The sequence below is a fragment of the Sarcophilus harrisii genome, chromosome 3 (genome assembly GCF_902635505.1).
Source record: "Sarcophilus harrisii chromosome 3, mSarHar1.11, whole genome shotgun sequence".
In the NCBI taxonomy this organism is placed as follows: domain Eukaryota; kingdom Metazoa; phylum Chordata; class Mammalia; order Dasyuromorphia; family Dasyuridae; genus Sarcophilus; species Sarcophilus harrisii.
Window position 1 is genome coordinate 591,366,583 of NC_045428.1, and position 22,390 is coordinate 591,388,972.

The 22,390-nt window shown below is 44.6% G+C and overlaps 1 long non-coding RNA gene across 2 annotated transcripts; it reads right to left on the bottom strand.

Moving 5' to 3' along the window:
* Nucleotides 1-2,437: 2,437 nt before the first annotated feature.
* LOC111719925 lies at nt 2,438-21,313 on the bottom strand. Of its 2 annotated transcripts, none has more exons than XR_004233524.1 (4): nt 21,246-21,313; nt 13,787-13,921; nt 4,545-5,649; nt 2,438-2,913 (listed from the first exon to the last, which is right to left on the bottom strand). It is a non-coding gene; the product is annotated as an uncharacterized LOC111719925 (long non-coding RNA). The 2 variants fall into 2 exon arrangements; XR_004233523.1 differs by lacking the exon at nt 21,246-21,313 and adding an exon at nt 17,827-20,167.
* Between the last annotated feature and the right edge of the window lie 1,077 nt (nt 21,314-22,390).

Below are 22,390 nucleotides of genomic sequence, written 5' to 3' on the forward strand. Positions count from 1 at the left end.
ACAGTGCAGCAGAGAGAGTGCTGGACCTGGGGTCAGGAAGACTCCTCTTTGGCAGTGAGTTCAAATCTGGCCCCAGAAACTTACTGATTGTGTGACTCTGGGCAAGATGCCTCATCTGTAAAATGAACCACAGCATGTCCCACAGAAGGTCATGGTGTCTTCTCCAAGAAACCCCAAATGGGGTCATGGAGAGTCAGACACACCTGAAAAGCAATTGAAGAACAACATGTACAGAACCTCCACTGGGCAGGTCATTCAATGGGCTTCCCCTCTATAGCTTCCGGAGCTAATTAATTCTCTTTAGACTCTGTAACTGGTTCTCTTCTCTATTCCCTGGCCCCCCATTAGGCCCACATAGGCAAAAATGTAGTGGCAAAGAATTGGAAAGTGAGTAGACGCCCATCAATTGGGGAAGAACTGAATAAATTATGGGATTTGAAAGTAATGGAATATTATTGTTCCATAAAAAGTGACAGACAGGCTGATTTTAGAAAGACCTGGAAAGATTTACATGAACTGATGATGAATGAAACAAGAACCAGGAAAACATTATACACAACAGCAAGATCAACTATGACAGATTTGGTTTTTCTCCACGGGTCAGTGATTCAAGGCAATCCCAATAAACTGTGGATGGAAAATGCCATCCGCATCCAGAGAGAACTATGGAGATGAAATATAAATCAATACAGGCTATATTCACTTCTTTCTTTCCCCTTTTTTTCCTCATGGTTTTTCTCTTTTGTTCTGATTTTTCTCTTCTAATATGATTCAAATGGAAATAAATAAAAAATGGATCTACATGTATAACCAAAAAATGTTATTTTACATGTCACTAGGGAAGATTAAAATATTTGTTTAAAAATTAAGTCCTTTAGCCTGGAGAGACTTACACGAACTGATGCTGAGTGAAACGAGCAGGGCCAGGAGATCATTACATACTTCAACAACAATACTATATGATGACCAATTCTGATGGACCTGGCCATCTTCAGCAATGAGATGAACCAAATCAGTTCCAATGGAGCAGGAATGAACTGATCCAGCTACGCCCAGTGAAAGAACTCTGGGAGATGACTAAGAACCATTACATTGAATTCCCAATCCCTCTATTTTTGCCCTCCTGCATTTTGTATTTCCTTCACAGGCTAATTGTACAATATTTCAGAATCTGATTTTTTTTGTACAGCAAAATAACGGTTTGGTCATGTATACTTATTGTGTATCTAATTTATACTTTAATATATTTAACATCTACTGGTCATCCTGCCATCTAGGGGAAGGGGTGGGGGAAAGGAGGGGAAAAATTGGAACAAGAGGTTTGACAATTGTCAATGCTGTAAAATTACCATACATATAACTTGTAAATAAAAAGTTATTATTAAAAAATAAATAAATAAAATAAAATACTGAAAAGATTACAAAAAAAATTAAGTCCTTTAGCAGAATGCAGACTGAGTTATTGCAAATGTTAAATTAAATTACATATTCTGTAAGGGTCTACTCTGTGCAAAAATTCCATTCTTGACACCGAGACTGCAAAGATGAATCATAACATAGTTCCATCCCTTGAAGACGTTACAAGCTAGGTTCTTACAGATGATAAAAATGATTTATTTCTTTCAATACAGTTGTATAAGTAGAACCTGAAGGTTTGTAACATACAGTATTATTTGAAGATCACAAACAATCCTGGGAGGGAAGGGATCCCCATTTTATGGATAAATACAGACCTTAAGTGGCTTGCCCAGGGTCATACATCTAGTTAGTGTTGTCTTCCAGTTTTCAGGTCCTTTGTAATCCAATCTCATTATACCACAAAGTGTATAAGGCCCCAAGCGGTTTTTTATGAGCTGCTTGATTGGTTTAGCTATCATGCAAAACTTTAGCCGGGGGCAACTAGGAAATGAAGTGGATAAAGCCAGGCCTGAGGTCAGAAGATTTCAATTCAAATCCACTTTCAGATATTTACTGCACAAGTCACTTCATCCTGTTTGCCTCAATTTCCTCTTCTGTAAAATGAGCCAGAGAAGGAAATGGCAAAACCCTTTAGTACCTCTGCCAAAAAAACCTCAAATGGGGGATGGAAAATACTAATCACAACAGAGAGAGAACCATGGAGACTGAATGGGAATGGAAGAGAGTATTTTCACCATTTTTGTTTGTCTGGGTTTTTTTCTTATTTATTTATTTAATAATTATAATTTTTTATTGACAGAACTCATGCCTGGGTAATTTTTTACAACATTATCCCTTGCACTCCCTTCTGTTCCTACTTTTCCCTTCCCTCCTTCCACCTCTCCCCTAGATGGCAAGCAGTCCTATATATGTTAAATAGGTCACGGTATATCCTAGATACAATCTATGTGTGCAGAACTGAACAGTTCTCTTGTTGCACAGGAAGAATTGGATTCAGAAAGTAAAAATGTCTGTTTTTTCTTTATTATGTTTTTTCTTTTGATCTGATTGTTCTTGTACAACATGATAAACGTGGAAATGTGATCAAAAAGATAGCACATATTTAACCTACATGGGATTGCTTGCTGCTGCCTTGGGGACAGGGGAGGGAGGGAGGGAGGAAGAAAAAACTGGGAAAATAAAATAAATGTAATTGAGAAAAAAACTTAAAAAAAAAACCCCAAGTGGATTTAGGGAGATCAGGCACAGCTTAAGGGACGCAACAAATCAGCAACAAAGGCTTTAGCTCTCCCCAGGAAAGGAGAGGCTTAGTGACTTCTATCGGCCAGCAGAGAGCAGCGTGTGGTCAAACGCTGTCAGTGAGGGATGTCCACAGTCTGCGGAAAGCCATCCAGGTGTGCTTACCTGGTCAGGGCCGGAGCCAAATATGGGCCCTGGTCATGTTTCCCGCTTTCTGGTGCTTCATACGATCACGCCTATTTTCTCTTCCGTTCACTGTGGAAGAACAGGGGATAGGGAAATAATTCGTTTTTATTTTGTTGTCACTTAATCGGCTATAATGTTTGACTGTAAAATGTCTTCTTTGCCTTTATAAGGAAATTCACTGCGGGGGCTTGAGACTGGCTTTTTCTCGAAGCTGGGCTAGTTTTCAAGGGGCTCAGGTGCGAAGGGAGCCCAGTGGTTAGCTGGGAAAAGGGTCTTAAAATGTGACCTGTTTCAGATTGATGGTCCTGGTTCTGGGGTTAAATGGCCATGAGAACTTGGACAAGTCATTTCTCTGATCCTTCAAAATCGAAAATTTCATCAGCTTGCCCATTGAGACCCAGCCACATTTTAATGCCTGTCTTGTAGTTCTGTATTTCTGTGATCTCAGGAAAAGTCAATGCCAGCTTTCAAGTTATAGCTTTCCTGAACTCAGCAAGGAGGGTCCATCTGTCAGGTAGGAATAAAAATCTCTGCATTTATATATGAGTCAGGAGTGCTGTGAGCAGCAACTATAATACTGTGTGTCTTAGAAAATTATGTGTTGCTTAGCTTTGTTGAACTGCTTTCCTTCCTTCCTTCCTTCTTTCTTTTTTCTTCCTTTTTAGAAATAGCTCTCTGTGTGGTCAGAGAAGAAAAGAAATACAGGTGAAATAAAACCCAAACCTATTAAGATGTTAGAGAAAAATAGCTGAGGCATTTGTCAATATTCCCTTATCTCTCGGGTAATAAAGAAAGAAGAAAAGCTGATGTACTTGTTCCTTTGGGATCCCTACAAAACATCTTTGTTGAAGACCCTTCCTGTTGTGCTCCAGTCCTGAGTTGCTGGCCAGGCCAGACTTCCCAACTCACTCCCAGCTCCCTCTGGTCCCCCAGAAGTCTCTACCTTGCCTCCTCTCCAGTTACCCCTCTACTCATTTCTCATTTTATCCACTGGCTCTCAGCCCTTTGGGAGCAGGAATTGCTTCTTTTGTTCCTCCCATGACATGATGGGACATGGGGAACATCATGTGATTCAATTCTAGCATTGATTATATGGCTCCTCTGTGGTATAAGCCACTGTCCTAAGTGTTAGGGAGACCAAGACAGAACAGAGCAGGCCCTGCCTTCAAGATGCTTCTATTCTACTGCTAAGAGGAGATGCAAGAACAGAAATAAGTGCATAAAAGATAACTGGAGGAGACATGAATAAATGGAAGGCTTGGAGGAGGTTTTATGGAAGTGTTACATAAGCCAAGCCTTGAAGAAAATTAAGGATTTAAAAAGTCAGAATTGAAGTGGGAGCCATTCCAGGTATAATGTGGATTCCCCATTTTGATAGCTTTGGGTTTTACTTCGCCTGTATTTCTCTCTGCCACACAGAGAGCTATTTCTAAAAAGGGAGAAAGAAAGAAAGAAAGAGAAAGAAAGAAAGAGATGAATTTCTCTTATTAACTTATTATGCCCCTACTGGAAATTAACTCTAGGAAATCTCCAATGTAGCTTAGGTATACCTCACATTTATTGTAAAATTACATTCTATTTTATTTTCATTAAGATCTACTTTCTCTCTCACCCTACAAACACACATACATTAAGAAAGCAAGAAAAACTAAATCTTTCTTAGAAACATATCTGGTCAAACCAAAATTTCTTTAGCATACCGTAAGTCCTTTTTTTCTTCCAGGAGGGGAACAGCAGGAATCACCTCGAGTCCTTTAGATAATTAGGTGTTCCTAAATTGTTGGTGATCATACAAGTTGTCTTCCTGGTTTGCTCACTTCACTTTGCATCAGTTTATATGTGTCTTGCCGGGTTTTTCAGAAACCATCCCCTTCCTTACTTCACACAGTACACTACAGAACAATTGATAGGCTTTCCCTCAGTTTCCAATTCTTTGCCACCGCAAAAAGGGCTGCTAATAGTATTTTTGAACATATGAGTCCACTTGCTCGTTCTTTGCTCTCTCTGGGGGTGCAGCCCCGGGACTGATATTGTTTGGTCAAAAGGTGTCCAAACCACAAGGCAGCCAGTGCTCACATGCTGTAACATTTAGGTGTTTGACATATGTTTCATTTGGTCTTCGCAGTAATGCAGGGAGGGAGGTGCTGTTCTTGTTCCCATTTTGCAGATGAGGATATTGAAGCCGGCCATTGCATGCTGCAGATTTTTGGAGCCATGAAGGAGGGTAGAATAGGTCAGGTGGACATCACAGATGAATGAAAGGCCCTCATGAGCCCTAGAGGTGTCAGTCACACACACACACACACACACACACACACACACACATAGATAGGCTAAACGGGGCAGAGGGTGACTGACAGGTCTCAGACCTTTGATGAACTGGGGGGGGTGGGGGACCTCCACCTCCAGCATGCAAAGCCTTTCCCTGGTGGAATGGGGAGATGAGAATTTGTCTCAAATAAAGCAGTGTGGGGTTCTTAGAGCTCGGTCAGGCGTAGAAGCCTCCAAGGGCCCCCACAACATTCTGGGCCATGACCAGCCAGCCTGCCCTAGGCTCTGATGGAGAGAAGGGGGCCTCTCTTAAATCCAATGCACTTGCGAGAGAAGACATCATCTATGATCTCACCGGCCTTTTCCCACAGTTCTACATCGCCATGTACAGTGTAGAAGGCACTTTCTAGCTTCACCCTTCCAGGGCCAAGCTGCGCGTTGTACCTCCTGCTTCCAGGTTACTCTGAAGAGACCAGGATGCTTTTTTCTCCGCTCCCATTGTCTGTGTTCCTTTCATTTGTTAGGGACCAGGAGCTAGAACGCCAAAGCATTTACTCACTTAATATCAGATAGTTTTTACAATGAATTTTTTTTTTTTTTGCGATGTACCTACCCACAGATCTCCACTTTTTTAAAAATTAAAGCTTTTTTATTTTTTTAAACATCTGCATGGATAATTCTGCAACATGAGCCCTTGCAAAACCTTGTGTTCCAGTTCCCCCCCTTCTCCCACCCCCTCCCCAGATGGCAAGTAGTCCAATATATATTAAACATGGTAGAAATATGTTAAATTCAATATATTTATACAATTACCTTGCTGTACAAGAAAAATCAAATCAAACCAGAAAAGAAAATGATGAAGAAAATAAAATGCAAGCAAACAGCAACAAAAAGAGTGATAATATTTAGGGAATATTTAACACGAAGTAGAAACCTGCCCCCCAACACGTGGGAGCATAACCCCTGCTCTGGTCACTTCAGTGTCTGAAGAGTTTTGGATTGGGCTCAAAGTTTTAGTTCAGTTCCTATGTAGCATTGGTAGCACCTAGGAGGATTATGTCATGGCTGCCCGCTACCACTAGTCTCTGTTTCTGCTCCCAAAAAGGGAGTTCCTCAAGGAACAATTTTGCTGGCTGCAAAATCTGGACTCTGGAAAGACAGGATGCAGGAGGACTCTCTGGGCCTTTCAAGCTCTACAAGAAAAGTCTTTGGAAATTCCAGAAATGCTGAGATAAAGAGATTAGATCTGAGCAATAAATATCAGGGAATCTGTCAATCAACCATTCAGTCAACAAGCATTCTATTGAGCACTGGATTGGGTGCTTGGTATACACATACAAATATACCTGTTTCCAGGCTCTGCTGGTCAGCTGAAGAGGTTACAGGGTCCCCAGCTCCTACATAATGCAGGGTAATAAAAGTCGGTTGGTTATAGAGTAGCCTACTTATATCACCCCATAGAAAATGCAGACAATGTAAAGGACTCGTGACCCATGAAAAGAAACAGAAGATTTTTTCAAAGGTATCCAAGATCCCACAGAATACACAAGCAAATTCAAAAATATGCAAGCAGCCCATAACCTCACAGCCATAAGGAAGGCAGATCTCAGGCTGATGAATTAGCAGCACTCCTTTCCACAGGACTAACTCCCCTGTTCCATTCACTGTAATAAATTCACTTGATTTCCCCAGACCCTGGACTCCTTGGATTCCCTAAGGTAAGGGAGCCTCTCCTTTCTCCAACTGGAAAGTCTCTCCTGATGCTAAGCTTTCCAAATTGAGACCTCTCAAATTTGGCATCATCTTCAAAGCCCTTCAGTCCTGGGGCTACTGGAGCCATCTTCCTGATCTGACTCTGGAATTAGACTTCTTTTCTCCATGAGGGTTTAGGGGATCAGGAACAGTGTGTAGAAGCTGGACCCTCCGTCACGTGCTTCTGCAGGAATTCTGTCAGTGACCCAACTGCTGTCATTTCTGGAGTTCTCGGTCCTCCAGTTTCTGATCCGTGCTCAAAAAATACAGTCTGTAACATTATGGTGGAAGCCTAACAAATTGTGACAATATGATTGGAAGGCCGGAACACTGGGATTCATGGGACGATTTATATGTGAACTTAGACTTATGTGAACAGAGACTTAGATTATAAAACTTATATGAAGCAAAGGGTAAAGAAAAGGAAAATAATTTCTATAATGATTATAATAATGTCAATAAGAACTACCACTACAGGAGATCAAAAGTGAATACTAGCTTCTTTTGTGGTGGCAAAAAATTGGAAATTGTGGAGAGGCCCACCATACATTGGGGGAATGGCTGAATAAGTTGTGCTATGTGATTATGTACCTTACACAGTTTTTTTTCTATAAGAAATGATAAGCAGCTAGATTTTTAGAAAAATCTGAAAAGACTTACATGAACTGATGCTGAGTGAAGCAAGCAGAAACAGGAAAAATATTGTATACAGTAACAGCAACATTGTGTGCAGTGATCAACTATGATAGACTTATGTCTTCTCAGAAATTCAATGATCCAAGACAATTCCAAAAGACTATCCACAGCCAGAAAAAACCTGATGGAGTCTGAATGCAGAGCAAAGCATACTCTTTTTACCTTTGTTTTTTTTTGTTGTTGTTGTTGGTGGTGGTGGTTTTTCATGTTTTTTCCCTTTGTTTGGATTCTTCTTTCATAACATGCCTAATGTGGAAATGTTTACCATGATTGCACTTGTATCTATATCAGCATCTATATCTATATCAGATTGCCTGCTGTCTTGGGGAGAGGAGGGCAGGGAGAAAAATTGGAATTCAAAAATCATATCAAAATGAATTTTGAAAATGATTTTTACATGTAATTGGAAAAAATAAGATATTAGGTGAAAATATATTTTTAAAATGAATGTAGATAATACATAAAGGAATGTGGAAATACATTAGAAGAACTGCATATGTTTAAGCTATATTGGATTTTTTGCTGTGGAGGGGAAGGGGAGAGGAGAAGGGAGGGAGAAAATTTTGGAACACGAAGGTTTTGCAAGGATGAATGTTGAAAATCAACTTTGAATGTATTTTGACACTAAAAAGCTTTTATTAAATTTTTTTTAAATGAATGCTCAGTCGTTAATTAGACTAAGGGTGACCTTGAAGAAAGAATATGAGAATGTACCTCACTCTTTGTTTAGAGGTGGGGACTACAGATGCTGAACATTGTATAGACTGTTACGTTTGATTGGTTTCTTGCACACCCCTCCCCCTTTCTTTCTTCTTTGTTAAGAGGACTGGGGAATAAGAAAAGGATGTTTTGAAAAATGAAGGGATTGTGTATCTAATTTATATTTTAATATATTTAACATCTACTGGTCATCCTGCCATCTGGGGGAGGGGGTGGGGGGTAAGAGATGAAAAATTGGAACAAGAGGTTTGGCATTTGTTAATACTGTAAAGTTACCCATACATATAACCTGTAAATAAAAGGCTATTAAATTAAAAAAAAAAAAAAAAGAAAAGAAAAAGAAAAATGAAGGGGATATAAAAATAAAAAATTTAGGGGCAGCTAGATGGTGCCGTGGATAGAATGCTAGCCCTAAAGTCAGGAGGACCTGAGTTCAAATTTGGCCTCAGACACTTTTAACACTTCTTAGCTGTGTGACCCTGGGCAAGCTAGTTAACTCCAATCCCCTCAGCAAAAAAAGAAAAAAATGATCCAAAAAGTTAACAAATTTTTTTAAAAGTTTAGCTGAGTCCATAATTTCAGTGTTCTCTTGCCTAAGGCAGCCACCAGATTTTCTGCTTTTCTTTCCTCTCTCCCTTTCTCCCTCAGCAACAGGAAAGGACAGGGAATCCCCAAAAGGCCAAACGTGCTCTGTCACCCTCTCTCATCCGTGACAAGATTTCTTTTTCCTGAGTCCTAGGCAGCCTCCATGCTAGCCAGTCACTGGAACCAATCAGGACATGTCAGCTGTGCTCTTACAAGGTGTCAAGCCATACATCCACCCTCCACAGAGGAAAGGGACCCCAAGAAGGACTGAGAGAACCCCTGAGCCCCCTCACAAAGACCTGGGAGTGTGGCTTAAGCCGGGGTCTCCCACCACAACTTTCCCTAAGCCTTAACGGCTTTCAGCTCTTCCGGATTTAGTTATTTAAAGCCCCTAGAGACAGGCCTATTCTCAGTCAATCTTGTTCCCTTCTTGACTCAGAGAAGTGTTAACACCTGATAAAGAGATCAGGGAATAGAAGCTTCTCTAGAGTCAGCTTAACACCTCATTAATACCTTATGATTGATGACATTCTGGGCCTTGGTGACTATATGGGGGGGAGGGTGAGCCCCCTCCCTTACACTGACCAAGAGAGTATAACAATGCTCCCCCAAAATTGTGACCAGGTGAGATTCATACCGGGAATTCGTGGATAGTTCAAATTAGGAAAACCATTAGAATTTTAAGATATTAATGTACCCCTCAGGGTTATTGGGAGGCTCAATATTTGTAAAGTTCTTAGTAACTGTCTGACAAACAGTAGGTGCCACATATGGGAATAATTTTCATTAGCAAATATTGATATGCAGGATTTCACTGATGGGGGCTATGGCTGATATTTATAGGGGTTAAACTTTGTAAACCACTTGCCGTATATCACATTTGATCCTCAAAATAATGAGGTGGTTAGGAGCAGCTTGGTGGCACAGTAGATAGAGCACCAGCCCTGAAGTCAGGAGGACCTGAGTTCAAATCTGACCTCAGACACTTACAACTTCCTAGCTGTGTGACCCTGGGCAAGTCACTTAACCCCAATTGCCTCAGGGGAAAAATTAAATAATGAGGTGGGGGAGATCTACAGGATTAGTCACTTGTCCCAAGGTGGACACAGTAGCACTGGTCTGAGGGAGGATTCAAATCCTGGCTTCTAGATCCCTGCTACCTCTCAGGAGCCTAATTTTTAAAGAAGGATAATCAATTTAGAAAAGCCTAGAAAGATTTACATGAATTCACGCTGAGTGAAGCAAATATGACCAGGAAATCATCGTACCCAGCAACAAGAAGATTGTATGATGATCAACTATGACAGACTTAGTTCTTCTCTGCAAATCAGTGATTGAAGGCAATTCCAATAAACTCTGGCTGGAAAAGGCTATCCAAATCCAGAGGCAGCTGTATGGCAACTGAATGTGGATCAACACATATTATTTTCCCTATTTTTTTTTCTTTCTCATGATTTTTCCCTTTTGTTCTGATTTTTCTCTCCTAACATGACTCATGGAAATATGTAAAAATAAATGTATGTTTTAAATGTGTAACCTAAAAATTATAAATGTATAAGAGCATGTATAACCTAAAAAATAATAAAAGCATGTATAACCTAAAAAAAATAATAAAAGCATGTATAACCTAAAAAAAATAATAAAAGCATATATAACCTAAAAAAAAAATAAAAGCATGTATAACCTAAAAAAATAATAAAAGCATGTATAACCTAAAAAAAATAAAAGCATGTATAACCTAAAAAAAAATAAAAGCATGTATAACCTAAAAAAATTATAAAAGGGTCATCATTGTAAACTCAGCCATTTCCCTTTTGATTTCCCTCCAGAGTTTGCGAGTACACCAGCTGTACTAGGGAGAAAGGAAGCTTCCTTGCCTCAGACATCCTTATTGCCTCTCTCGTGGATGAAACAGATCATTGTTCTTCCACAGGGCCTGGGAGGGATTCTTCCTCAGTGCTGTTCCAGAATCCCAGCCTCCCAGTTAGTTAAAAGTGAGGGGATTCCTGGGCAGCACAAGTTTCAGGAGTAGCCTTCAGTAATTCCTAGGTATTTTGGTGGAGTGAATTGGAAACTGGGTTCAAATCCTCCCTCAGACACATACTGGCTGAAGGTTCCTGGATGAGCCTGCCTGGGCCTCCTTTTCCTGATGTTAAAATGAGCAGGTTGTTGCTGATCCCTCAGTTACTTCCAGCTCTCCTCTCTTTCCAGCTCTTCCAGCTATCTCCTATCTTCAGAGATCCATCCTCCTAAGGCAATGGGGAGGTCTGGCCAGCTGCATCCCGTTCTTGGGAAGCGTTCCAGTATTCTCAGCTTACTCCCAACAGAGCCATGTGGAAACTTCCTCAAGCCCACCTCCAGTCCTGAGTGGTTGGTCCTGTGAGATGGTGAAGTCTTATATACAACTGACTCGAACAGCAAGAGCTGATGACCTAGACTGCGGCTGACCCCTTCCTGAGTATGGGAGTAGAACCTCCCAATTTCTGGCTTCCAGCTTCCTCTAGGGCGCGGGAGGCTGGCATACTTCCAGCTGGCCAATCCTCTGTGTGTCCAGAACACACAGGAACTTCTGTTAATTTGGTGTCTTCCTTCCTATGCATAGGTAAATGAGTATTCGGCAATGGGAGAACCCAGGGAACTTCAGGAGATACAAGGTGATGGAGTGAGTCAAGGAGCTGGCATGGCAGCCAGGGCTCCCAGTTCATGAGCAGAAATGGGGAAGAGTCCCCTTTGCAGCAGAGGGGCTGGCCCAGCAAGGAGTACCTTGTCCAGCAGCAGAAGGATACATGGAGCAAGACTCCATGGAGTCAGAAAAGGACTTTCAGGGCAAGCCTTAAGAAGGCCTGGAAGAATGACCCATTACTTTTCCTTTCAGAGGTCTAAGGGTATCACTGAGGGATTGTGGGTGATAACACAAGATTCCTAAGCCCCCCACTTATGGGCTCCCCATTATCAATCAGCCAAAGCCTTTAGTAGACCCTTCTTGGTGGTTCAAGTAAGGTTTCTTCTCCTCCCCTGGGCTTGAAGGACACAAGATCTCCCTGAAATCTCTCCACCAGAATCTCTGCTGCAACCACAGTCCCCAGAACTCATTCACCTAACATCAGGAAAGAATAACAGCTTCTCCCATCAGACAACTCAAAACATACCTGCCTGTCTTTTGGGGTCCAGGCCCTGCTCCCCATTTGACCCAGCCGTCCTCTCCCCACCTTGCCAGAGCTTGTTGCCAACCTGCTGCTGTTGTGCCCTTTGCAAAAGGCCCCCCAACCCGTGCCCTCAACTTCTAAGGGACTTCATCTACCCAGGGACCACGTTTTGCTGACATCTGCCCACTTCCTCCTCCCTGTCCACATTCTACTCTCCACTGATTACTTTGGGCACAGTAATTCAATAGTTTTGGAAAAGGGATGATCAACTCCCTATTTATTGATCTTCCAGACCAATCTTGTTTCCTCATTAGATTATCATCTCCTTGAAGGCAGTCTTACTTTTTATATTTGTATCCTAGAGTCTTTCATATAATAAATGTTCATTCATTCATTTGCTCTTTTGTTCATTTATTCATTCGTCCATTCATTCATTCAAAATCTTACTTGTTCTGCAGTTTATAATATTTGAGGCTTTCCTGAGGCACTGAAATTTGACCAGAGTCCCACAGCCAGAGTGGGTTAGATACAGAATCTGAACCAGGTGTTCCACTATGTCAGATTGACTGTTATTACAGTGATTTTTAAAATTAATTTTACAAGCATTTGTCTCTTCCTCTTGATGTCCCATCTCAAATGAATCATTAAAAAATGAAAATTGGACCCTTGTACCAAATATGCCACATCTCATACTCACGCTGTCCACATCCAAGAGCTTGGGTCTTGGTCTACATTCTAAGCTTATCACCACACTAGCAAAAGGCAAGTATTGTGTTTCCTCTTCAGGTCTCTGGGGTAGGATTTGTCTGCATTGACCAGGGTTCTCCAGGTGTTCCAAATTGTTTTTCTCCAAAAATGTTGTTGTGTAAATTGTTTCTCCAATTCTGTGTACTTTACTCTGTATTCTTTGCTGTTGTTGTTCACTCTGCATTATTTCACAGAGATCTCCTGTGCTATGTACTTTATATGCTCATACTATAACTTGTTTGGCCATTCCCCAATTGATAGACCCCTTGGTTTGGGGCTACTATAAAAAGGGATGTTATATTTTTGTACAGAGGGGTCCTTTTCTACATCTTTGATCTTTGGGGGATATAGTCTTGGTAGGGGTATTGCTGGGTCACAACTTAATAATGTTTGGGGATAGTTCCAAATTGCCTTCTAGAATGGCTCTATCATTTCACAGCTCCACCAAGAGGGTTCTAGGGTGCCTCCAACATTATTACACTGAGTTATGGATGATAAGGTTCCAATGGAATGGAGGTGCTCTCTGTCTGGCAGTCCCAAATTTATTTTTCTTCCAAGGGGAGTTTAAATCAGGGGTGGTCATGAGTTGAGAGGACTTTAGGACCTTGTGGGAAATCTAAGCAGATGTGTAGAGACCTAAATATGAATTATACTATTCTGAATAATCTTTGGGAGGGGACAATACAAGATAAAGAGATTGTGACCTTTTTAGTGTACATTCCAAGACTGGACTCAGTCCATGTGAATCTAGAACATGAGGTACTGGATACATAGGTTACAAATAAAAACTATATGATTATCTAAATATATGTGAAAACAGAAACCTTTGAAAAAAATAGAACACCCATTTATGCTAAAATGCTTAAATGGGTCTATGAACCCTCCGCGTCTGCCCATCCTGTGCCACTTCTGTTCATGTCCTCCCATAAGTTTATCACAGGGGGCCCATCCAATTTGTTGAAGGCCTTCCTTGATTTCTCTTGACATGGCAAGGATATGAGTAAGAGAGCACTTGGATCACTCACCTGTCATCTTGCTTTTGATGACACCATTTTTTCCCCTCCTAGCCTGTGTTTCTTTAATGACATCTTTTGTTCCTCTTCTTTGATGTTCCTGGTTGACTTTAACTGAAGCCTTGCGTATGGTGGCTGTCCTTTGTTCTGGATAAAGACCAAAATGACATCATTGTGTTGAGGTCAAGGTACAGTGTGTCCAATGATTGTGACTGATCAGACCAATACAAGCTCGGAAGACACTACGAAAGATCAGGCACAGATAGTTCACGTGAACAACTAGAGTGGAGATGTCTCTACATTTGTACATTTCTTTTAAGCTACTATAATTCTGCCTTGCAGAGCACAGTGCCAAATATACATCGACATATATATTCCATTTCTATATTAATCAATCAATCGATTCTATACAAACACAAGCTGTTCATACAATTGCATGTCCCAATTTCTACACAGACTCTCTATCTAATCCTAGTTCATCTTCTCCAGCAGACTCTACCCAGAACTATTATCTTTCCCTTTCTAATCTTTAATCTCTCCCTACTTATTGCTTACTTTCCTTCTTCCTACAAACACATTCAAATCTCCCTCATCCTTACGAGACCAAAGGTTGAACAGGAGAGTTACTACTTGTCAGCCATGTACATGAATCAGGGCTGAAGGAATCTGAAAATGTGAGATGATGAAACAGTTTTCCTATGAGCTGCTGAATGGAAAATGTCAGTGATTTGAGAAAAGTGATTCTGCCCCTAGATCTCTTCCTTCAACCTTTGAGAGGGGTGTTGTGTAATCTGTGATTTCCTGAGAAGGGTGGGAAAGGGTGGTAGCCAGAGTGGAAGAGGGGGAGGGTGCTCAGCGAGGCGAGTTTGAGCCTGGGTCTCTGGCTGCCTCCTCTTTTTTTGTGTGTATCTCTTTTTCTGTTGCTGGTGACTAGATCTTGACATGGAGGAGTCCAGGCTTGTAAGTAACCTTATCAACCAAAGAGGTTCTGAAATCCTAGTTCCTCAATCAGCACTGCTTGCATTTTTGAAGGAATCCCTAGTAGTTACTGTACTGTTTTTGATGACAGTGACCAGAGACCTGAGGAAAAGCCCAAATCCTCACCTAGTCTCCTAGAAAGCATTTACTCCAAGGAAGACTGTGCAATGCCAAGGTCAAATGTAGAATGAATAATTATTTAGGAGTCTCACAAACTCTTTTATGTTCTGATGAAATTAAAGAAATTATAAATTAAGTTGCTGAATCCTGTTTTCTATCAATACACATTTCTGAGTGAATTTAACATTTCATTTTTATACAGAAAATACCTATCTCATACTTGAATTGTTGTATATGGTGAATACCTTTCTATTTATCACTTTAGGAAGAACTAGACAAGGATTACAATCCAAGCTAATTTCCCCAAAGTGAAATAAATGATGCTCCAAAGAGTCCAAGAAAAAAATCTGACCCTCCCTTCTCAAGATGCTCTTTCAGGACTGGAACTTAGTTTGCAAGTTTGTGGGTCTTTTGAGAAGGCCAGAGGAGAACAGCGATGGGCAAGTGCCCCAGTCCCTTGGGTTTAGCAGCAGTATCTATTGCCAGATTTGGAAAAAACAACAACAAACCTTTTATTATATCCTACTACCTCTGCTGGCCGTCATCCTATATCTTTCCTTTCCTAGTCAATTTCTGGAAAAAGCTGTTTACATTCAGTGCCTCTACTACTTCCACTTCTAAAGCTCATCGATCTGGCTTCCACTCTCAGCACTTACCTAAAGTTTATCTCTCCAAGATCATCAGAGCTCTCCCAATTCCCAAGTCTAATGGTTCCTTTCAGTCCCCATTCCTTTGACTTTCCCACAGATTCTGACACTATAGCACCTTGTCCTTGTAGGTCCTATTGACACTGTTCTTGTTTCCTTTTTCTTTCTTGGGTCATACCATTCCTTCTCAGACTTCTTCACATATTCATTATCCACTTCATACCCACTGACTGAGGGAACATACCAAAGACTTTGCCTTGGAACACTCTTTTTTCTGTCCACACTCTTGAGTGAGTCTTTTCATGAATCTCTCCTTTGTTCCTATCTCACTCTTTCCATGTAATTTGTGTACTCATCAGTCCCATTAGATGCTAAGTTTCTGGTAAGCAGAGTATGAGTCTCATGTATTTTAGAATACTCAGTAATTTGTATCTGGCAAATGTTTCCTATATAATTGAGGAATTAAAAGCATGTTTTGGTGAATTAGCAATTGCTGGGGCAGCTTCATGATGATCCTGTGTCTTGATTAATGCCTCATTCCTCTCAATGCATCATCTTTTGAAGGCCTTTCTTAGGGTTTGTTTTTGTACTTTACAGTAATTCTTATGGAACATGTACATGGGTGCTATAATATCTGAGTCCAGAGATGAATCTCCAACACACACTGATTTAAATAGCATTTTATCTGAAAAACTTGAGTGGGGAGAAGGGAATTTGGTGAATTACAGACTCCATCTAAGTCAATAGTGTAATATGGCAAGCAAAAAATGTACGTAATCGTAGGCTGCACCCATAGTTAATGTTCAAAACTAGAGAGATGGACTCTGCTCTGGTGACATTGAGAAACTGGGGAATATTGGGAGGAGAGGGACCAGGATGGGCCTTAAAAATATCTCATGTGAGGACTGAAGGAAAAAAATATTTATGATAGAGAATACTCAAAAAGAATATTATAACTGTCTTTGCATATTTGAACAGCTGTGTTGTTAAAGAGATTACTCTTATTCTTCTTAGAACTACAGGGTAGACTTAAGTGGTGTAAAGCAGTGAATTTAGATTTGATATTAGGAAAAATCTAACAATTCTAACAATTAGAGTTCTTTTAGGCTGCTCTGGGAAGTAGTGAGTTCCTCTTCCTTGAAGATCTCCAAGTAAAGGCTGTATCAGAACCTTTTGGGTGTGTTGTGGAGAGGGTGTGTGTATCAAACACAGTTTAGTTTTTTTTTTTTTTAAGCATCTTTTAAAATTAAAAAAAAAATTTTCTTTTTCCAATTGCATGTAAAAACCAATTTTAACATTTTTATTCAGATTTTGAGCTCTAAATCAGGGGTCCTCAAACTTTTTAAATAACTGTCCCTCAGACTGTTGGAGGGCCAGACTATAGTAAAAACAAAAACTTTGTTTTGTGGGCCTTTAAATAAAGAAACTTCATAGCCCTGAGTGAGGGGGATAAAGGTCCTCAGCTGCTGCATCTGGCCCTCAGGCCATAGTTTGAGGACCCCTGCCTCTAAATTCTCTCTTCTTCTCCTCCCTTTATTGAGAAGGCAAGCAATTTGACGTGGGTTATACATTCAGAATCTTTTAGGGTGGATTCTGAACCAGATTAAAAGATAATTGGGAAATGTTTAACAAAATAAAAACACAACAGAGATGTTTGTGATTTTCTAAATTAATGTATAGCTCACAGGGATCCTTCTTCAGGTAGGAATTGGACTAGAGAGCTCAGGAGTTCCTTTACAACAAATTGTGATGGAAAGAAGGAAGAAAGGAAGTAGAAAAAGAAGCAAGGAAGCAAGGAAGGATGGATGAAGGGAAGGAAGAAGGAAAGGAGGGAGGGAGGGAAGGAAGAAGGGAAGAAGGGAGAAATGGAGGAAGGGAGGAAGGGAAGCAAGGAGAGAGGAAGGAAATTATGAAAGCCATTATGTACCATTCAGTCTGATCATTTTTTTAAACACTGGTTCTTCCTGTCTAAGTCAGGGTGAGAAGTACGGTGGTTACTTCTAAGTGACCCCAATCTGGATCTCTACCGACCCTGGACCTGGCCTGGCTCACAGCATCTCAGCAGCCTGCAGTTCCCCAAACTCACCATCTTGGTGCAGACTTTGTGTGGCAGTTGATCAGCACAGATCACCATAGCTTCGAACTCTAAGTCAGGAGATCTGTTTTAGCGCCTGTAGGTGGGATTACAGGTATTTGCCATCATGTCTCCCTAAACATCTTTTACAGAAGAGAAAACTTAGATACTGAAAGGCTCAGGCGCATTCACACAGCACATCAGAGGTTGAGTCAACAAAAGTCCAGACTCACCAATTCTCAACTCAGGGTCCCGGCAGTATCGCTGCCCCTTCAACTGAGGCTCAGCTGCAAGTTGCACAAAATCCTCCTGTTAGAAAGTGATTCTGCTCTGGTCTTGGACGCCAACTGCTCTGTTTTGAGCACTGAGCATATTCCTTCCAGGACTGGCTTCAAGCCTATTTCCTCTCTAAGGTCTTCCTGACTCCTAACCCTGAGGCCCACCTGGACTTGTCTCTCCTCTGAATTTCCGTAGCACCGATTACATATTTCATTAACCATTTAGCAATGCCCTCTCGTATTGTTTAGTGATGTTCATAGATAAATGCCTACATGCTTGTAGGAGGATTAGCACATGTGGAAAGCACCTGAGGATGGCCCCTCCACCTGGAGGCAGCTAGGGAGCTTCCAGTAAGAGAGATGTCTGGGAGGGACGGAGCCTGTCCAGAGACACTCTGTAACTGGTTTCAATCTGCCCGTCTCTTGGTGAACAGGAGGCTCTTTGATGAACAGTAGGAGCCTCCTAGGAGGACCAGTAAGCAGGAGGTTGGCCATTTGTTCTCTGGTAGAAGTCTTGGGATCTTTTGCTAATAGTGAGAAACCATATAGCAAGGGGAGAAGTCTTGGGCCCTTTTGTGATCCTTTGAAATGGGTCTTGGCTCTTGACCTCTGTTTTCCTAAAGGCTCTGACTTTGTTGGTTTTTGCAGCCAGTTCAGCCCTGATGCCCTGATTCAGCTTAGGGGTATCTGAGAGGAAGACTCATCTGATGTAAATTTAGGGGGACGAATGCTATGTAGCAATGGAGGCGGGATAAAGACTATTCCCCCATCCTTCAAGGGAAGGGGGAATTTGTATCTTTGCCATAGTACCATCGAAGGAGATATCCCTAATTAAGTGGTTAAATGGAACTGGGGAGCTTGTTGATCACCGATACCTAATGGTATTGCCAGCACAACTGGTGGAAGTTTGAGTTAATGACAGAACTATCTTCAAACCCTTTGGGAAACCCCTAGACCTCTGAAGGGGATGATGTTAGCTGGTCTCATTCTAGAAGTGAGTCAGAATGGAATAACTCCTCCCCCCCCCCCAACTCTCCCACTATAGACATTCCCATATCATACATAAAAGGGGATAGGCAGCAGAGGCCCAGCTAGTCCTTCCAGCATGCACAATCTGTTCGATTTGGGGCCAACTTGCAAGGAAGCCTGGGGGGCCTATTTCCAGAAATACTTGATGCCTATGTAGGGGAAGGGATTGGGGGGGGGAGTAAGGGGGAAGATTGGAACACAAAGTTTCGCGAAGGTCAATGGTGAAAAATTATCCCCGCATGTGTTATGAAAACAAAAAGCAATTTAAAACCCACCCCAAAACAAAAAAAAAGCTTTGATGTCCATTTAAAGCAGGCCCAGTCTTCAAGTCCAGGTCATGAAGCCTTTCTTCATAAAGCTTTCTTGGATTATAATAGCTCCCCATGATTGACCCCTCCCCTGAATTCCTATAGCATGTAAGAGTTTATTTCACTCCTTTGGCACTTGTTCACATATTTTAAAAAAAATCTTTTTGTTTCAATCATGTTTTCTTTCCTCTCCACTTCTCCACTGGATTGGCTCCTTTTCCTTCTCAGAGAACCATGCTAGCAGTTCTTTCCCTATGCATATGCCTTTCTCCCCTTTCCCCCCATTCAAATGCTTCCCATCTTTCGAGTCCCAGCCAAATGGCCTCTCCTTTACAAAAGCAGCGAGCTCTTTTCCCGAATTCTTTCAGAAAGTGGTCTCTCTCTCTCTCTCTCTCGCGGCATCCAGCATTGCATCATGGCTCTTTGTGGTGGTTTCCTCTCCTCTCCCGACTTCTGCGTCCAAGGGGCCGTTTCCTACTTTGTAACTTCTGAGCCCCGGCTCTCAGAAGTGTTTCATGCATCCCTTGTCTCCCTAATCGGGCGGAGAGCAGGGTCCCGTCCCAACCTAGCCCAGTGGCTCTCACACATTTACTTCCTGTAAATGTCTTGAATGTTAAACAGATGAAAGCCTTGCTTCCTACCGGGGAGACTGCACAGCTATTGGGGCAGGGACCTGGCTCACTTTTTACATCCCTCATTTAGCAGCCCGGGCCCTCGGCGGGAAGTTAAGCGGAGAGACGTGCCCTTTACCACTTGCTCTCCAAGCGCCGCAGTGACGCCGTCCGGGGGACTGGAAGTCAGCGCGCTGCCTGCGTCCCCGTTTTCTCGGCACCGGCTCGCTTCTCTAAGCCCGGGAAATGCTCTTCTCTTTCCGTGTGCCTGGCCCGACAGCGGGCGAGGACCCTCTCCTGGGGATGGCCGGCCTCGGGACAAGAGGCCAGGCTCCAAGTTGCTCTGGGGCAGGGGAGGAGGCCCCATCCCTCCCAGGAACTAGGGAGACTCTGTCATCTCCCTCACCCCCACCCTTAGCTTCATTCATTCAGGGCGAGCCAAGCCAGGGGCAGCCCGGGGCGCCGGGACAGAGCCCCAGCCTGAAGTCAGGAGGACCCCAGTTCAAATCCGGCCTCAGACACTTAGCCCTTCCCGGCCGTGTGACCCTGGGCCAGTCACTGGACCCCGAGCGCCTCAGGGGGGAAAAGGAGAAAAAATTACCGCCCGAGCGCCCGCCTCCTGGGGCTCCTGTCCGGGCCCAGTTTGCGGTTGGACCGCGAGACAAACCACAGACACAGACAAACCCAGGCTAAGGCAACACGAAAAAGCGCCGAGAGGTAGCGAGGCGTCCTCGGCCATCTATCTTCTCTCCTCGCTGTGTTACCGGGGAACCGCCATTTCCCGGCCGGAACTGTCTGCAGGAGCCGGCGTTACGGGCTCCGCCACTCTCCCTCAGCAGGCGCCCCCACTTCTCTGCTGAGAGGAAGCAAGCACCCTTGGCCTCCCGGAGTTGCTCTGCCCCCCAGCGGTGGTTTGGGGAGATGGGGGCCGGGTATCACGCTATAAACTCCGTCCGGGCCGCCCGCCCGCCGCCTCCTGCAGCTGGGCACCTGGAGGCCCGGCCTGGCGCACGTCAGAAAAGTCCCCGATTGCGTTTCTGTTCCCGCCCCTCCCCCCTCCCGAGGTCAGGTTGGGCCTGCGGGGGCTTTGGGGCCATCTTGCCGCCCGGGCGGGGGTTCCCTGGAGTGCGTGGCCTTCAGCTCTCAGGCGCTGGCGCCCCCCTCCCCCGCTAGGCTGGAGGTAGAGGGGCCGGCCCACCCCCTCTCATTTGGCAGATGGGGAGACTGAGGCCCGGAGAAGGGAAGGGGCGGTGCCAGGACGGGGCGTCAGCTCCCGAGACAGAAAGGTCCCGGCGGCCGCCTTGCCCCGTGCCCTCACTTTACATTTGGGAAATTGAGGCAGGGATGGGCCGAGGACACGCTGGCGGGAAACGGAAGGGATGGGAAGCCCTCCAATGAAAGATTTCGAAGGCTTTCCGCTTCCCACCTGGTACAGCCCAGGCCCTCAGGGAGCTTCTCCTCCAGGCCGCGCCCCTCGTCCCCGGAACCCACAAAGGTGGCCATTGGGTTTCCCCCGCCCGCCCCATTGGCCCCCATCTCGCAGGTGGGCGGCATGGGGCCCTTCCACGTGGAAGCCGGGGCCCCACCCGTCTTGGCAGGGCGTCTCTGCCTCATCACGTGATTTCCCTCCTCCCCCCCCCCCCCACCCCCTTTCCACCCTCTTCCCCTCCCCCACCTCCGCTTCCCCCTTTGGAAAGGCACCGGAGTCGGTCACGTAAAACCCTTTCCGGCCCCCTTCCCGCCCCAGCGCACGGGGAAAGTCACGTAATTGCCGCCGGCTCAACCTCGCCCCTCCGGCACGCGAGAGGGCGGCAGCGGGCTTCCGTCACGTGACCATCCCGCCCCAGGCGAAGTTCAAACTCCTTTTCCCTTCCCAGGCCCGCCCTCCGCAGCCCGCCCCCTCCTTCGCGCGGGGGTCCGGGTGGGGAACCAGGAATGGGAAGAGGGCGGGGCGCCGGCGCGCGCACGGGCTGAGGGGCCGAGGCCGGCGCCTGCGGGCGACGTACGCCAGCGCGCGCCGCGCAGCACGCACGCAGGCACGCAGCGCGCGCTGGGCCCGGGCGGGCCGGGCCGGGGAGGGGGAGGGGAGGGGGGAGGGTGTGCGCCCGCGCAACCCTGGAGGGGAGAGGAGGGGCAGGGGCAGGCGGGGCGAAGGGCCAGGCCCCCGGAAGCGCGGGGGCGGGCGCGCGAGCCCCCGGGGGCGGGTAAAACCCGGTTGCTGCTGCCTCCTGCCCCCGCCCCCGCCCCCCTCCCCCCTTCCCTCTCCCCCGACTTCTCCCCCCCCCAGACCTCCTCAGACCCGCCCCCTCCCCCCCAACCTCCTCAGGCCGGCCCCCCTCCCTCAGGCGGCCTTACCCCCGTCCCTGCACCCCCAGGCCTTGCAATCGCCCCCCCACCCCGACCCTTCGGAGCACCCCTTCCCAGCAAAAAACCTTTCCTTCCCGCTGGCCCCCCGCCGAGCATCCCCTCCCCCACCCGCCCCCTAAACGAGCATCCCCTCCCCCACCCCCAGGCACCCCTCCCCCCCTCCAAAGCATCCCCCCCCCCTCAGGCATCCCGTCCCCACCAATG